Raw genomic sequence first — 19932 nt, forward strand, 5'->3', positions numbered from 1 at the left:
AATTATTTGTAAAGTTTAATTAAAAGTCTTTTGTTGAAGCATTCGGCATCTGCTGTCGAAAAATATAACTGTTTGGTGCTTGTCGGTGCGACAGATTTACATATACTTCAATGTATCAAATGCTCACAAGGTTATTCATAAACTAACTTATCGACCCGTGAGCATCCGGGTTAGAATTTGTCTTCAGTAATCGGTAACCGGTAACCGGTAACGACCGACGGGATCAGGTGTTCAGGCAAGTTGACTTGGTTAATGCATGTCGTCGTATCTGCGTCGATCGATGCTCATGATGTCAATCACTGGTTTGTCTGTCCAGATAGTATAATTACAGATCGCGTAACTTACGCGGTGACTACGAACTGAACAAAACTTGAAACAGTACATCCAGAATAACAAATTGAATAGTGTATCCCATGATACATTAGTTTCAACAGATTTTGATTCAGCACGCATGACAGCTTAAAAAAGGAAAATACTAATACACACTTAAGCTGATGTTACCAATGACAAGAACAATATCGAACAGACAGATGGCCCTGCGATATTTATCAATTTAACTGCAATAGCTGTAGGAAATTGTTTTCTGGGCCTTTTCTTGGAGAAATTAATATTCCGCCGGTGGAGGCGTTTCTTCATTGATTCAATCACTTGAGACTTCAACGTGTATGACGTCTCGGGTTCAACGGGTTCTGTTGTTGAAGACTGCACGGTTTTGAATGAAATAACTAAGGAAAGAGACGAGCAGTTTATAACCATGATCGGTGATTGGTAAATGTCGTATCTCACTGGTGCATAGATTGATGCTCATGATGTCAATCACTGGATTGTCTGGTCCAGACCCTATTATTTACGGACCGCCATACAGCTAGAATATTGCTGAGTGCGACATTAAAGCTAACTTATCTCCGTCTATTCTTGTATGTATATCTCATATCCGACGGTCCTAAATTACCGCCCTGCTCAACACTAATGTATCCAATCATTCTCTAGCCTAATTATACATCCCGCTCCGTAATTACAATAATTGTTACATTGTGTATTCATAAAAACAGAATTCGTGTATTTCATCGTTAGAATATTTTGATCATGTCTCTCTGTGTACACAGCAAACGAGCGATTTTTAAACATGTTCATAATTTATAAATAGTTTGGAACTCTTGAGATAACGTAAGATAACCCTATCCATATTCATAAGAAATCTCTGCTACCACCAGTCCGTTGTACGATTCCTACTTTTTTATAATAATCATAATAATTCCATTTATACTGTGCCAGATTCCATTCACCACGTTAATGCTCATGGCGCTTCATAGTTTTAGCAAATAATGCTAATGAAAGGGGGTTAAAGTTGATAGGGTTGTCTGTAAAGGTGTGTTTTCAGATGAGCCTTAAAGGATGAAAGCGATGGCGACAGCTTAAGATCAGAGGGTAGTTTGTTCCATAGCTAGGAAGCGCGAACTGGAAAGATCTCGGACCAAAGGTTTTGAGACGGGTTTCCGGGACTTGTAACAGGTGGTTATTCTGAGAACGGAGTGATCTGGAAGGCTTGTATTTAGGCAGTAAGTTCATAGAGATATAATGTAGCTGTTTCCATGTAGCATTTGTAGGCCAGGGTTAGAATTTTGAATTCAATTCTGGCTTTGAGTGGTAACCAGTGCAGCGACATCAGAGCAGGTGTTACTGTTACTATATCACGCGCATGTGTTTCTAAATCACTATAAAATAGTGATGCTGCCAGGTGTTAGCACAAATGTGAGCGTATCCTGCCCCACTTGTGGCAGAGAACTCCACAATAATATAGATTGCTAATGAGTACAATCGCGGTGTGTGGACACGATGACAGCCCATAATTGCTCTTCATAGATGCACCAGATTGGGTAAGGGAAGGCCTTGTGTCATGCATGGATCAGAAGGGTCGATAGGACATTAGTCGAAGCAACCCCTGCATGTGTGGTGGTGACGTGGTGATCGACGGGGAGCTGGCGTCGTCCAGTTTACATAAGGCTACGGCTCCAATAGGCAATTGCAAGGTAGGCGTTGTGTACACGGATACGTAACAGCTGTAGTGATTATACATCATGAAAACAGTGAGTGAGTGAGTAAGTGGGGTTTCAACAGTATTTCAGTTCTATCACGGCGTGTCAGCGTAATTGTTTACGAATGCCCCAATTGACGGGGCTTGAGGGGACCACTTACCACTTTGGTGAATCATTTGAACACGAATTTGATGCTAATAAATAACAAATCATAATTAGAGCGAATCTGGGATTCGAATTCACGTTCATCATTCTGGATATATCATTAAAATACATTATTGCACCTTACTAACAAAACATGTATTTTCATATTCCAATTATTACAACTGTTTTTAAAAAAAATTAACTCCTTATTGTCTACTGGACATCCATGTGACAATTCTGGTGTCCCCCGCCGTGATATTGCTGGAATATTGCTAAAAGCAGCGTAAAACCATACTCACTCACTCACTCCATGTGACAAAAAAGGCCTATCTCCGCGACTATTTCACAAACACTAAAAAAGCACAAATGTTGCGTGTTGACGTTGCTTTTACATGTTGGCAGTCTCGCCTTGACTGCAATGATCACTTTTTCCGAGTCTTACCGACGAGAGAGTGTTCTTTAACGCCACAGTCAGTAATGTTTCTTTGGCTTGTAACAATAGCTGTTAGCATTGATGAGTGATGTGTAATTGGTTTAAACTCGCGTTCAAGATTATTGGTTTGAAATGACTTCGAGACGAACAGTCTCATCTTCCCGAGGCAAGGGAGTTCAATGACATGAAAAATCCAGTTTTCAGCCTTGGAGAACTATGCTGACATTTCCCGGCTCGATTGTAGCGCCAGCAGTGGCTATTACGAGCTATGTCCTTCCTATTGACCAATCAGATTCCACCTCTCATATCACTTGTTATTGCCTCAAAAAAAGGCGCCGCCCAGTCAAGACCATCTGCTCGATAATCAAGATCTATATTTCAATAAAACGGGCCTCAAATCACTTGAGCACCTGGATTAAAAACATGAAGAGATTTGTAAAATATCTGTCAACGCCCAGTTGGCGGTACACATGCTTTGCAAATTTTTCAGTCAATCAAAATCTGCACGTTGAAATCCCGTTGTTTACGAACCGAATGTCTGGTTCGTTGCGCTATTCAGATGGGACTATGAATAGACTCGTTAGTCCAGCCAAAACGTAACTCCGGAATTGCAGCCAAGTTTGGCAAGGGTGGAAACTGGACTTTTACAGTAAATAAACCCCTTGCCTCGGGAAGATGACCAGTCCTTGCTATTTTACCTATAATGTCTAGCACTAGGCAGGATACCAACAACTACAATGATCTTTAAACGTCTTTTGGTATGACACGACCGGGGTTCGAACCACCGAACTTCCCTTCTCCGGGGTGACACTCTATCTACAAGACCACGGAGGCGATCGGATGTAAGCACAGGCCACGAAGCACGCTGTGCCTAACGTTGCTTTGAGCAGTATTATATCACGACGCATCAGCCTGGTGTTGGGGAAATCCCAAGAGAAGGAGGTGTTACAACGTTCGTGCAACCCACAGCTATGATAGTGAGAAACCTACATACCAGGATTCGAACCCACAATTATAGATTCCTGGCACTGGGCCCCTTGCCACCTAAATATTCTTAAGTATTAATACATGCATGTATATATTCCTGCAGATCCATTTGGTTACACGTAAAGTTTCTGTAAAATGTTATTTTACTAAATCATCTTAGAATGAATGCGTGTACGGAATAACGGTATCTATCACGCATAAATCATCAATTCAGTCTGTAACATTCCTTTCAACTTCATCACCAAAATTACTGACAAGAAAACTCTCCCCGCTATATATCAAATATATTTGAAAGCTTTAATGTTTCACCAAGACAGGTATAAATCTAAACTGCCAAGTCAGCAAGTTCGGGCCACTTACAAAAAAATGAATTAAAATGTTTTATCAATCGGCAAATTCAGGGTGATGTAAAGTGTTTGTAACGCGGTCACAACGGACCCGAGTCTCAATAAGCCATGATTACCAGCAACATATTTCATTCAGAATCATATCGTAAATTCGGTTTTCACCAATGGGAATAATCACAATGAGATTAATCACTTGAAAGCCGGGGAGGCATTATTGCACGGATCCCATGAAAATCTGCCAAGAGCTTTGTCTGTCGTGGTATCCTCCATTCTTTATATAGAATCTGGTGATTCATGCCAGTATATCGGACGTTTTAGGACAACGCTTATTGGCATTTGCATGTTTGGCATTGATCCGAAGAAATTGTTTCCGTTCCAAACGAGCTACCTATCACGTAAAATGTTAGAAATGTTTCAAGGAAGAACTCAGAAGGACACCTGCATACAAAAATAGACATCACTTCAGAAACCAAGCGAAGATATATGGCACAATAATGTGAGATACTTTGACAAAATAAAAGGTGAAATAAATCTGAGGGTTTTCTCTTTTAGACGCTCATGATCGATGACGAACTAATAAGTTATAATGGCCACTTAAGAAGGCGAAAGCACCTTCTTGAGTATCGCTATGACAATAGTTCTGGTTCTAAAAGATATCGACCTTGCGGCCAATGAGAATGGGAAAGGTATCGCGCCATTTGTGTCAACTTGATAAGTAATAATAATTTATTATCTCTAGAACAAAAGCCACTCTCTATTTTAACCTGATTATTCCTCAATGCATTTAACGAGTATATAAAATTTCATGTTTGACACGACCTTTATCTTTATGACGGTCAAGTCAACCTTGATAGCCAAATCAAAAGTTTTTTTACTTTTGTCAACGAAATTTCAAAAAATCAATGTCCGGGGAATATCAGCCTCGATCAGAGAGATGGAAAACATAAGAATGGATCACAGACATGTTGACACCAGGTGTCTACATACTTGAAACATTGCATTGGTATTCATCTTTCTACGATACTGACTAACACAAAAATAGCTATCATTGTCACCATCTGCATTCACTGTACGTCGCTGTGCACTGCCAAAAAGACTTCGATGATCGAAGGTGGGAATCATTAATTGACCCTGTATTATGGTGCTTGATTCTGGGTTTGTCAGCACCATACTCGTGCTCGTGGGTTTCACCAAACTGGTAAAAGTCTAAGGTGAGGTGAAATTGGGATTATTGCACTTATATAGCGACGCGCATGCACATGCGTGTGTGTGTGTGGCTGCTTGTACTAGTCCGGACTGTTGCCCATTAAACGGGCTAGCCGACTGAGATACCATGCCGCAGTTTAACATGAATACCCCACTCAGACACTGTATACTGACTCCGAGCCGACCTGTCCTTGTTTTGGCCTCTTACTGCCGAGCGCCACACAGGGTAACAACAAGTACCATCTTTTAACGCCTTTTGGTATGACGCGGCCAGGGATCGAACCCCGGACCTTCCGGTCTCCGGGCGGACGCTCTACCATTAGACCACGGAGGCGGTCGTAAAGGTCTAAGACCTGAGTCAAGGTGGGTCACATAGTGATTTACCTGGAATGTTTGCTTAAATCGGCCCGATATCAACCCATTCGATTTTCGTTGTTTTGTTTGTTGTTTAACACCACTCAGCAATATTCCAGCTAAATGACGGCGGTCTGTAAATAATCGACTCTGGACCAGACAATCCAGTGATTGACATCATGAGCATCGATCTACGCAATAGGGATACGATGACATGCATCAACCAAGTCAGCGATCCTGACCACCTGATCCCGTTAGTCGCCTCTTTCGACAAGCATGGGTCGCTGTAGACCTAATCTAAATAGAATATCTTCACGGGACCCAACCAATTCGGGGCAACGTATGGAAGATGTAGATCCAAGGTTGAATAATCTTTTTTTAATTGTTTTGCATAGTTATAAAGGACTTCTGCGTTTTTTCTCAATTTGTTTATTTGTATACCGTGAAACCTCCATAGACCGGACTCCGGTGGTCCGGAAACACCCTTTTCTAGACGACTGCTGTCCGGTAACGTTATCCACATGTAAAATGGCATTTGCCCATATCCTGATGCGACAATTAGTGTGCTGGACCATTTCATGATCACGTCAAACCGACTTGATTCACGATTTGGAAGTTTCTCTGTACAGAAACAAAACCCTTAATGCCAAGTGAGAATAAAAATATAACTGTTTCTAAGACATATTTAATACGTGCATGCGTTTAGTTTTCATGTTTTAGAAATACCATTTCCAACATAATAGGGTCTTTTTTAAATGAGTTGATCTTTTCTTTTTGTCTTTGAAAAATATTGTGTAAAATGTCAAACAAAGAATAATCCTGTCTGTTTGACCAAATGTCATCAGTGCTATATTATTAAAAGGTCATGCTTATATTTGTATGCGTCAACTAGTAAAGGGCAATTGATAACAATGTAGTGAAGAAATATCATTTTGATTATTGAAGCATGTTTACAAGACGTTGTATTGATCATCTTAACCACAATGCGGAAAGCTGTAACATTGATGTCTGAAATGACAAACATAATGCGAAATGGTGACTTAATCACTACGTCATCCTGTTCAAAAAACAAGTCTAAAGCCACAGTCAACATAATTTCAACTAAACTATCGGGCAAAAGAAAGTATACACTTGAAAACTGGATTTGACAAAAAATAATAGAAACGATCTGTAAATGTTACGAAGCTGAAACCATCGCTGAAACAATGTAAACTTAAGACCCATAACTATGATACCTGTATTATATAACTATCGAATAACCACTTGTTTGTTTTATTTTTAGCCAGAAGCAAGCATTGGTGTATACTTTCTATTTTCTACCCAGCAGTTTGAATAACGACGGTTTGTGAAAAATTGAGTCCGAGCCAGATTATCCAATGGTTGATATAATGAACACGCATTCGGGATGCCAAGTCACCAAGCATCCATGCCTGACCCACAGTAAAATTTAGTTTTACGCCCAAAACGTGCATGCGAACTATTCTGACCCGGGTAATCCCACGGGGTCATGCCGAGTGAGTGAGTGAGTGAGTGAGTGAGTGAGTGAGTGAGTGAGTGAGTGAGTGAGTGGGTGAGTGAGTGAGTGAGTGAGTGAGTGAGTCAGTGAGTCAGTCAGTGAGTGAGTGAGTGAGTCAGTCAGTCAGTCAGTAGCGCCCAGGAAGTGTCATGGTTATATAAATCGAGCTTTGTCAGGTAAATCAGTGTTTAATAGCATGAACAACGACCAATGGTGCCCGGTTCCGATGACACACAATATTAATTTTATCATATAAGACGTGTCGGTGTTTCATTAATATGCGGCGGTTATTTCTCTTCGTTTTGTCTCAATATCATACAACTAATTTAAGACATACGGAGAACGCCCTTCCTAATATGGAATTATCAGGACAAATCGCATAAGGCTCGACCAACAGACTGGATACATGTCACATCTGGTTTATTTTACAGCTTTTGTAGACAAACAGCAAACCGATAACTATCCTTTTAATTCAAAATTTAAGAAATTGTGGAACGTGATCAAATTATACTCCATGGGGAGTAACACGTAAATCGTTTGTGATTAAACACGCACATTGCCAGAGTTCTGTCAATCAAAAGACTAAAAACAAATGTTTCTTCAGATAAAATGCGCACATAATTCATAAATATGTCAAATATTGTAAAAGAGATGTATACTCAGTTTTAGTTGAAAGATAAAATGAAATGGCTATAAATTAACCTGTCAATATGAAAGTACGAAAATGATAATTACACTCCAAATGAATTATGAACATACCACAATTTTATATATTCACGCTTTATCATCTAATGTTAGGAAATATTGCATATGACCGACATTTCTCTCTTTTTTGTGAGACAACAACGTTCAAACAAACATTAATTTTAGATGTCAAAGTGTCAAGTAGTTTTTGGTCTGAGATATAATATTGGACAGTATAACATATGTATAGTGTGATTTATTGCAAGACAAAAATAAAATATATCATATTAGGCAAATTCAACATCATCATTAAAACTGTAAACGGCAGAATAGAATGTTGGTGAGTACTAATCCACTCGACCTTCGCCTCAGCGAAAATACCACATATGTACAACAATGATATAACTACATCACTACCGGTGACGACCTCTCACAGAATGGAGTGTTCACTGACAATCGGACACGGGACGTTAAGAGCAGGATTTTCCTTGATTCGGGAATCGTATGGACATAAATGAAGCGTGTAAGTAATCAGAATCGATAGGCCAATAAGCGTGTTGGTATGTGATTTGATGTTTCTTTTGTTACCAAGCGACTGGGTGGAGAATGTAGATAAGAACATGTTGTGCGTGGTTTTGCTTCACCCATGGCGTCGTACGGAACCGAAACTTGGACAATTTCTGTGGAATTTACCATATCATTGTAAAGCATCTGTTTTTAATTCGCTAATTATTGCAACGATAATCTTCCAATGAATATTCTCAATAATGAGATCCAAAGTATTCCGCGAAATGACGAATTGATCTGTCCACACTGGAAAATCTGAACTTTGTTTTGTTTACGTTTTCAAACAAGTACGGCTATCCGAGCAGAGCCTTCGTTTTCACGCTTGATTCACATTGTATGATTTCATCTGCATCATTTACATTAGTCACATAGGTATTTTGTCATTTGATGCTCAATTGTATGAGGGGTTCAGGGGTGCATGTGTCGCAGCTCAGTGTGAAATATTTGTGATGTAATAGGCGTCTCATGACCCGCTAATATAGTGTTGCGTTCACGGCGTTCGTGTTTGCGGTTTTGCTGAACTAAACTAAACGACGAAACTATGAAACCAAATTTGCCTTGACAAACGCTATGCATAATTATTATACCATATGTAATTGTCTTGATAAATCCTGGATATCCGTTATCACTTGTGTGATATTTTTGTAATTGGATACTCCATGGAAATGTGCGATATTTTGATTCACAACATACTGACTGACTAAGTATGGTTTTACGCCACTTTTAGCAATATTCCAGCAATATCACGGCGGGCGACACCAGAAATGGGCTTCACACATTGTACACATGTCCTGATTCGAACCCGGGTCTTCGGCGTGACGAGCGAACGCTTTAACCACTAGGCTACCCGACCGCCCCGATTCACAACATTCACAAAATAACCCGTAAATTGTGATTGGGTAAAATCTAGCAAATAGCGATATCTACGATGTATCTAATTTTCAGGGATCATTTACAGTACTTTCCCTTTGCCTAAAATGCCTGCGGATGATATCACAAAAAAGAAAAACCTCAGCGTAAGGCAAAGTATGAAGTGGGTTTATGTGCATGTTGTAGTTCGGCTTTATTTGACGTCAATGTGAAGGTTGAAGGGCAAGGACATATATGTCCCTTTGGCTCCAGGGGTAATACTAGCACGACTGCTACACGTGGACACGAGTAACAAACTGACATTCAGACGAGGTCAGACAGCAACACGATAATTATTCCTGAAATGTTATATGTATATCAAGCAATACAATGAAGAAAGATGGTTTAGTCATGACATAAAACGTCTATGTTCAATGTCTTCAAATCCACAGAGAGTCACTTACATTAATGCTCTGATGATAAGGAATATTTGTCTGGATCATTACGACCTAAATGTCATTTTATTCTTTACACGAAATTATATATATTCGCGTTTGGGGCCAAGATCAATTGCCTCTACGACTGAAGGCCATTAAGTGTTATCGTTAAGTGATAGTAGTTCATTTATACATAATAATAGATCTGAACTCGTCATTAATATTGATTTACAAAATGATCCTTGCGGCAGGAAATGGATTATCGTCACGCCAATGTAACGAAGTTATATTGATGACTTTCTTGTGACATTTTAACGATGATAACACTTAATGAGAGGGAACCTAAAACGGGCTAATTAACAGTACTGGTTTAGCATATTTCATGTAGTTTAAACGCCGCTTTGTGTGTGTGATAACTCATTTTCGTATAATGTATGTGAATCTCGCATGCTAACTACAGTGTTGCCCTAACTAATGTTGCAGTTTGAAAGATGGCATTTATCATAACATCCCGACATAATTTTGAAACTTGGACCAGTGCCCGTTCAAGAAACGGTATCAGAGCATGGCCAAGTGGCACAGGCATTTTAGACACTATATTTTTTAACAAAAGTATTATGAATGAGAGGACATATCTTTAGGAGATTTGTAAAAGGGAATATCAATTCTTGACTGGCATGACGTTTTCAGTTCGAGGACACATGTAAGGACGTCACATTAGCATGACGTTACTTTGAAACGTCTGTCAGAGAGATCAGGTTCGCTAATTCTGTATGCCAAGGGATACTCTTATCTCGAATGTATTTGTTTTATTCCAAAATATCTAGAAAAGTTTCTAGGGCAATCAAGAACACTGTGGATGAGTGAGTGTGGATTTAAGCCGTATATAGCAATATTCCAACAATGAGTTTCACACGTTCATGTGCGCAATAGAATCCGAGCCTTTGTCGTGAGGAACGAACGCTTTAACCACCAGGCTACCATGTCTCCCTTTAGCACTATGGTATTGTGAATCGCCTCAGTTAGTCAGCACTACACCTGTATTTGATGGTTTCACCAAAGTGGTAAACGTCTCCGATCTGACTCTCTGTTGACTTTCTTCCGAAATTAATCTAACACGCGATGACATCACAGAAATACTGTCCAAACATGGACTGAACCGTGCTGACACATAGCCTAGTTCTGTGTCGCCATTCTTCCCTACCATCAACTGTGCAAAGCCATCGGATGCAAAGGTTTTAAAATAATAGAAAAATCCTGAGACAGACAGCTTCCACGAATAAAGATAAATACAAAATATCTTGTTGAAGTCATGATCAATGCTTTGAGAAAACCATGTCCTGTCGTAAAGAGGAATAATTGAAACCGAATGTAAACGCCATTTTTCAACGAATGCGAGCGAAAATGCACTTGACAACGATTCTGTAGTTGCATGGTCGTCTCAAAGTCTACCACACCAGCTTAAGCATAGCACACAATCAAATAAGTTGAGAATTGTGAAGTTTGATTTTATATAATATGGTCAATATCAGTAAACTGTCAAGATAATCACCATGTTACTGCATCTACAAGCCTGTAGAGAGAGATGTCGAGATGCAGACACCACTTTCATGTCATCTTCGCTGCAAAGATCAAATGCGCCAAACTCGCATTTACAAAAGGTAAACACGTATGATCGCAGTGGGCCTTTGAAGTACTCTTGTTTAATTTCCAACGCATTGCGATCATGGATAATGCATAATGATCACTTAACGTAACAAATGCAGTGTGGTGATGTGTCACGGGCCTACGTCGTATGGCAGGAGTGCCGCTGTGTGGCGTTAGGCAATATGTTCAGCAGTTTGTGAGTAGCGGGTGCTACCGGTAGAGAAGGACCTGTTTACCCCTTTCTGCTGTCATCACTCATTTCCAGTGATCCATTCATATAAATTGTCACCATTTATATATTTTGCATTTTACGCCCATTGGAATCTGTTTCGGCAGATAATCGGACTGATCTTTCTCCGGCGTGGACGTTTAATATTTTCATGAAGATAACAATATACAGTAAACTACGGTTATAACGAACTCAAAGGGACCACTAAATTTAGTTCGCTATGACCGTAGTTCGTTATAAGCATATATACAGGATATATACAACAAATGGACGGGACTAAAAAATAAGTTCGTTATATCGGTCAGTTCGTTATAAGCGTGTTCGTTAAAACCGTAGTTTACTGTACTTGTTTTATGAACGCCTAGCATTTCGTAAAGGCGACTATGCTTGTCGTAAGAGGCGACTAACGGGATCGGGTGGTCAGGCTCGCTGACTTTGTTGATGCATGTCATCGATCCGAATGCGTGGATCGATGCTTATGATATCAATCACTGGATTGTCTGGTCAAGACTCGATTATTTACAGACTGCCGTCATATACTGAAATATTGCTACGTTAAACAAAACAACAAACCAACCAAACCAAAGCCTAGCCTTTCACTGAAAACAACACACCATTTTGGGGGATTTTCTTCGTAATGACCACCATGGTCAACTTGCACCTGGGACATTACGTCCATCTCAGAAACCTTAAACTTTCCAATTATTCATGTCTCCAATAAGCAGTCAGATTAAAGATGCCCCGCAAGTGTCTTTTCAAGGGTTCATGCTGTCAGTTCAACGTAATACCGGGATTATTGAAATTGGGACGTAGTTAACTGTCATATTTCACGACAGTTGAAGAGATTTGGGCCACAAATCCTTAACCCACGATAGAAATTAATACAGGATCATGAATTTAAAACATCAGCGCCAGAAAAATCCACTCTGGATTTCTGCCGAAACAAATACCATGGGGCATAAACCACTCCAAGGATAGAACATTTGCTCAGAGAACTGAAGGTCGCGTTATACAAGAAAACGTCGCTGTGATAGTGCAATTATAACCTTGAACGCGACGTTAAACCCCATTTCACCTCACCATTGGGTGAAAAAAGCAAAATACTGATGATAATACGAACAGATAATTGAAATCAGTTTTGACAACTGGTGTTCGCCAAAAGGATAAGCAAGGATATTTCTTTGGAAATAGTATAATTAATAATTAAGAAGGGTATGTAGAATATTAAAATGATGAATACTGTGTACATCACTGGTGACAGGTTTGTTAATGGCAAGACAACAAATGAAAAGTACATGAGTGTGATTTAGGAGTATGAATTATAGTAAAAGAAAATGTAAATCAAATCTTTTAATTGACATGATATATTTTTTAACACTTTTAAATTATACAGATGTTATTTATTAATGAGTATGACATGTCTCCCAATATCAAATGATCTAGACTGAAACATGACCTCCCCTGACAATTTAATGTTCAACAATGAAGCTCTAATGGCATTATATTTAGACGTTTAAGAAAAAGTTATACGCTTTTTCCATTGGATTTCCAAACAGACATGTTAAGTTTTCTGACGCAAACGGACTTTAAACAAATCTGCATTGAAAAAACTACAGGAATGTCTTAAACGAGTATGAAGTGTATTCTCTCTTCTATCCCCAGAGTAGAAGTAACAAGGGATTAAATGTATTTCTGGTGTTACACTACATTTAAAACATGAAAGTGAAGACGAATCTCTACATTCCTGAGGTTATTTCATTATGGAAGTGTGTCTGGTAAAAAGGAGTGCCAGTGGCACGTCTTGTCCGACAGCTTGACCTCCCGTACCGTCATCTATGTTCCATGGGCTTCATTTGAAAATCTAAGTGCGTTGTGTTACGATAATAATGATAGGAGGGTAACACCTTGTTGTTTGATTGATATACAAACAAATTGGTGTTTAAATGACTCAAATCAAAACTGAACTGCTGGCAGTAGCAAATAGCCCGATCCAAGAGCCCCTTTAAAATATCAGCAATGCAGCGGCTCATCGTCGGGCGCTACTTCGACAGAATAGGGATATGGTGCTGTTTGAACTTAAATCATTTATCAAACATTGTTTACAGGTTTTAAATATTTAAAAAAAGAAAACAGCCACGGTAATTATAATGATAAAACAAACAAAAAAGAGATTTAAGCCTATTTTTGCGCTTTTTACTGCACAAACCAACATCTCTTAAATCGGATCTCTTTTTTCGGCGGAATCACTTACTTCCATGCGCGTGCCACGGCAATCGTCTGTAATTGATGGATACGCGAAATAATTGACGGGTAAACAAGCCCTTTATCAAGTGGAAACAGTTTGAGTTCTCCTCGCCAACGCCAGCGTGTACGATACATCAACTGCATGGGAAGTGGCGATAGTTTGCTGGTGTAGAACGGATCAAATTTCCTGCCTTCATATTTCGATGCTACATAGTTTATCCACTGGGAAATCAATCTCCGTAAAGAAAATAGTGTCAGAATTCAACTTGATGCATTACATCCCGACCGTGCTATGGGTATGAATTCTCTGCGATTCTCGTGATGTTAAGGGATTGTTTGTTAAAAAAAGATACCCTTTGTGTCCTTCTAATAATATTAGTAGTTACTTCATGCTTCTTGAAAACAGACATTTTGTTTGCTGTCAAATAGCACCGTGGTACATGGGTGTAAATGAAACTAAAATAACGCGCGTATATGTAAAACATCACACAGCATTACAGATGTTTTCAGATTAAAACACTGATTATCCGACAGAAAATGCCATATGTCCATCAATAGATATTCGCACACAAAATTTGAGAAAGTAAGGAAAAGTTTGGCATGGATCAAACTTTCTTTGAAAAAAAACCTCTTGCATCGCGAAAGACGGATCCTTATAATACTGCCGGTTTTATATGATATCCTACTTCAATGCAAGTATCATCCTACGACGTTATCCCTGAGCGCATATGTGCTACACATGTCAACTGATCTTGAGTTCATACTATCGCTGAGAGTTATTATTATACATGTACAAGAGTCTACACAATTCAATATTTGCTTCTCAATAGCCAACGAATTTCGCTACGCTCGCTGTGCGAACATCATTTGTAACAGGTATAAATCTGACAAACCCCGTTTCAGGTGACGCGTGAGCAAACTTTGAACTACACGCATAATCTAAATGAAGGGTGCGTGGGTTCTTGAGTCAATCCGATTCCAACTCTCCGTTATAAGTGGACTATGTCACCTCGATTAAAAATATCGAAGTTAATCCACACAGAACAAACACATTCCTCCGATACTACCTACTTTTATGCATACTTTTCGTGACACTAAGAAACGACAAAGAGTAAAGCAATATCGATCCCGATTGCTATCACTGCCTTTATCATTTCCATTTTGAACTGCTCGTTTTAGTTCGGTTTCAAGATACAGAAATTAGATATGCTGTTCTAAATGCTTCGTTCGTTTGTTCAGAGAATTTAGAAACCTCGTCGCTGATTTACTGATTATATAGGTTTGTCAGATCGTCACGCAGACAAGTATCGTGTCCGAGAACATGATCTCATTTGAATGAGATTGCACGTACATGAAATTTGCTACTTGAAATCAAAGACACAGGCACACTGTACGAAACCATCATGGTACCATGCATATATTTGGCTATTTATTCAGTTGATCAATGACATATTTGTCAATCTGTACAAGTGGTTTTGAAAGGAACGTTACCCGTCAGAACCACGATTAGAAAAGTTCTGCAGCACTATTGAATGTCGTAAACCAAATGGATTGCGTGGTCATGTTCGGAGAAGGATTGATTGCGTGTCATCGTACCCCGACAGCGTGGGACGTTGATCATTCTTTTATTTACTTGTTTGTCTGGTCCAGACTAAATTATTTACAGGCTGGTGTTATATAGCTGCATTATTGCTGATTGAGGCGTTACACAACAAGCAACTAATGAACTAAGTAAAAGCTACAAAACCTTTTAAACAATCATAAGAGTCTCCCTGAGTCGCTATCAAATAGTGATGATACCAGATGTTCGCAAAAAGGTGAGCTTATACTGTCCCACCGGAGGCACCCGTCACAAACGCATGCAGAGGCAAGTCAAAACTTGGGAACAAATCCTACAAGTGAAAGTAGGGAATTGCATCTGACACTGGTGCGTCAGATTTGGAAATGTCATCCACGTATCTGCCATAAAACCTTTTGAACGCTTTATTAAGGTTTCGTCTGCTGTAACCTGTCCAAACTACTTTTGAGCAAGAATTCGACTAGTATTGCGCCCTTAACAATCTCCTCAGTTTTACCTCAAAAGTAGATAACTATGAAAAGACATAAATCTAAAAATGACGGTTGGGGCAGTTCCACTGGTCTCGTTATTTCCAGTTTAGGCTGGCCAATCACTGGAAGAGAATTGGCTATTGGTGACCTTTATTCAACAATATCAGATCATCGATATACCTGAAGCTTGAGATAAACTTCTTAGCCACTAAATGTTTTATTGGGTGAGTATGTTTAGTCGCCGCTTTGGGCAATGTTTCATCAACATCACGCGGGGGACACCCGCGTTGCATTCAAATCAGTCAAAAGGCCATGGATTTCGTTTACCGAAATTAAAAAAATTGAAATCGCAGAAAGACATTTTCTGAAATAGATATTTAAGGACAAGAACTGTCGTAAGAGAAAATTCAAAATGAATAAAATTATTAAAGAAACGTTCTACTTAAAACATTTCCTTGAATCAGAAATAACATCATTTTACATAGTATTACCAGAAAGATGCTTAAATAATGTGTTTTCACTTCAACATACAACCGGCTTTTTCAAAATACGACCGTTATTATAATTTTTATTTGGATAGTGTTTCAATCTTTGCAGAGATATTGTGTGGGCGGGTGCTGTAGCAGACCACTATCCTACAAGGGTGTCGACTGGCTTCCGTGCAGACCAGGACAGTGGCTCGTAGTTGTGTGTGCTGGACATAAAAATCGGCTAGAACAAATTGACACTTACTGGGGTGGAGGGTTCCTTCTAATGCAATAGTATTGCAACAATGAGTGTCAGTACACCAGGGCATGAGTAACCTGATTTCAGCTTTACTTTGGGCAACGTTCTCAGCTTCACTAAACCCGTTCTTGGCAAAGTTAGGTTCAACATCGGTAATGAGGTGTATCTGAAATGGTAGGACCAGCGCGAGGCTGTGTTTGTGTACATGTTTGCTCTGTGTGTGTATTTGTGTGTGTATTTGTGTGTGTGTGTGTGTGTTTGTGTGTGTGTGTGTGTGTGTGTGTGTGTGTGTGTGTGTGTGTGTGTGTGTGTGTGTGTGTGTGTGTGTGTGAAGAGTGTCTATTCTTATCATTTTGTTTGTGCATAAACTACGTGTGTATACAGTGTTTATGTTTATACATTGTATTCATGAGTATACATTGTGTGTATTCATTTTTGTTTGAGTATAGTGTTTGTTTATGTGTGTGTGTGTGTGTTTGTGATGTGTTTGTCTGTCTACAGTGTTTGTGAGTGAATTATTTGAGTGTATATAGTATTGTGGTGTATATACCTTTTACATACAGTATTTGTTTGTAAACATTGTTTGTGTGTGAAGCATTTGAGTGGATAGTGTTTTGTTTACATGCTTTTTGTTTGTATACAATTTTGCTTACATAAAGTGTTTATATTACACATTATGAAAAAGAATTGTGTCTGAAAACATAACACATACGTTTCATTTCTCGTCTTCTGTCTTCCTATTCCAACACGTGTCATGAACACGGGGCGCCCAGTCACTAAGCATATATGTATTAATTGGTAGGTTCATATTACAGACTTGACTTCAACAGCACATGTCCTATATTAATATGACAATTTATTGATTTATTTATCATAAGACATGCCAATGTATACCGCACTCCGGGAACTATATTTCCATACGTTGGGCAGATATTATTCGTTTTTTGATACAGATACAGTTCACCAAAGATCATGGTAATCGCGAACACCTGGTATTTTAAATCAAATGTACTGAGAAAGTCAACTGTCATTTTGACAAACGCGGTATTGTAGTTGAAAAAACTGACATGACACTGTATCTATAGCGTTGAGGGTAGTCGTTGTGGAAGTACATGCATGCTTATGTCGAGTGTGATTATATTAAATTGACTATTTCCCAAACATCAGATCTGGTGTCCCCCGCCGTGATAATGCTGGAATATTGCTAAAAACGACGTTAAAGCCATACTCCTTCACTCACCAAACATTCGATGGTCATGAAAACCAGACAAGCAGATTTGGAAATACCATTTTAACAAATAGCAAAATGTGTATTAAAGTTAGGTGGGAATAGTTTCTTTATCTCACTGTAATGTCAAAACCTACAATTTTGACGAATTTTTCAGCTTCAGTTAGTTCTATACACAGACGCGACTCCCATCAAGGCTGCTGTATGCCAGGTTTAATCCTGCCTCGTGCGGGGAGACAGGGAGATAACTCCCAAATGACCAACATGCATACCACTAGATTGTATAATAAAATTACACCTCCAAATGTGTGACAGACTAGGAACCGAAATTGATCCGCTGTACTTTTGCGTTAAAAGTAACCGTCAGGATGGTCATTGAGATTAAGCCAATGTGACAAGTCTATAAATCTCAATTTCTTCTCCTCCGAACTCAACCTATCATACTTGTTAGTAGTTGTCAATTCGCGTCAATCAAATTCATCTTGAAAATTGACAAAACAACTATTCCTGGTAAAAACTTCCTGTTTAAAGCTCCCCGGGAACTGTCAAAGGTGTTCGCGCTGATTCAATAGTCCTGGAAACGCCAGAGAACGATTACTCTCCGGAGCGGAAAGGAAATCCAGGAGATACAAGTTGTTCATCATCGTTCGGACCACGGAGAACGTGTGAAGACGTGTTTTTCCACTAAAGAGCATTGACACATAATATTTGTCCATCCAGGCGGGACTCCATAAAGGTTAACCCATTATGTTTTGGAACACACTATATTCTTATTCTCACTATATTCATGTCCATAAAGGAAAGACTATTGTCTCGGAATATCAACTTACATGATTGTCGAAGTGCTTGTATTATGTTGTTGCTGTTGAACAATGTTCATATTGTTAATAAGTGGTGTAGGGGGACTTCCCCTTCTGCCTACAGTCCCAATTTGCCTACAGTTCTAAAGCGACGTGATGAGGTCTAATGCTCAAAAATGGATGTCTAATAATATGTTTGCCAGACAAGTTGTACTTGACTATATCGTTTAGCTTTTTCAGAGTTAATATCCAAAACAGGCACAAGCAGAAAACGTAAAAATAGTTTCCTGTATCCGTGATGATATTCGGCTTGGCAAATAAATTTTTCAGTGCGACAACCAAAACCACCACGCACTTACGTCTGTATGAATGGCGACACGTACACCAAATGAGAGGTATCATGGTACCGTATTAACAGCTTTAATATAAATTCAAAGACATAATTATCGTTTTGATAGATGTATATTCAGTATAGCGTATGTGTGTGTATGTTTAGAAAGGGGGCAAACCGTGAAATAGTCCCTCTCACCTAGCAGGAGACTCTCGTAAATCACGGTTGCCGGGGGCAGTTAACGTTCCCCTACTCAACGCCGCAACTGTAGCTAACCTTCACCCTTTGGTGACTCACGTTTTCATCAAATTGTTCAAACAAAGTTATAGCAAAAAGATTGTGTTTCAACTGACAACTGAGTTCAAAAGCAATAAGCTATAATATAACGTGGACTGACCAAGCTGGAAGCTGTCCAATGAGATATCGCCATTTAATCACGTGGACTACATTTATATCCTGATCAATGACATTTCATTATGAGGTGTACGTGCGTTCGAGTCAACTGTGCTTCAGAACGACAAAATGCACCCGGGGTAGAATAGGTCTTCAGCAACCCATGCTTGCCATAAAAGGAGATTATGCTTGTCTTAAGAGGCGACTAACGGGATCGGATGGTCAGGCTCGCTGTCTTGGTTGATGCATGTCATCGTATCCTAATTGCGTGGATCGATGCTTATGATGTTGTGGCGTTAAACAACAGTCAAACAAACAAACGACAAAAAGCATTTACATAATATGATCGGGACTGAAGGAATGCGTGCTGCGTGTGAAGTTCATGCAACACGTGACAGAAATCAGGGCGTTCGTGACTCGCCACACGATATTATCAGGCTGTGAAGACCAGTTTCCAGTCATCAAACTGTCACTGCATCCAATGCCATTGTTTAACCACAAGTGTTTGTTTGTTGGGTTGTTGTTTAACGCCGCACTCAGCAATATTCCAGTTTTATGACGGCGGTCCTTCAATAATCGAGTCTGGACTAGACAATCCAGTGATTGACATCATGAGTATCGATCTACGCCATTGGCATACACTGACATGCATCAACCAAGTCAGCGGCCGACCACCCGATCCCGTTAGTCGCCTCTTACGAAAAGCACCATACGCAAGTACATTC

At 39.4% G+C, this 19932-nt stretch overlaps 1 protein-coding gene across 2 annotated transcripts in view; it reads right to left on the reverse strand.

Annotated features, from left to right (window-relative positions):
- The window catches only part of LOC124135588 (atrial natriuretic peptide receptor 1-like), a 654598-nt gene that overhangs the window by 384680 nt on the left and 249986 nt on the right, over window positions 1–19932 (reverse strand). The window lies entirely within an intron of this gene.

This window comes from Haliotis rufescens, unplaced genomic scaffold (assembly GCF_023055435.1).
Source record: "Haliotis rufescens isolate VD_foot unplaced genomic scaffold, xgHalRufe1.0.p SCAF_70, whole genome shotgun sequence".
Lineage (NCBI taxonomy): Eukaryota > Metazoa > Mollusca > Gastropoda > Lepetellida > Haliotidae > Haliotis > Haliotis rufescens.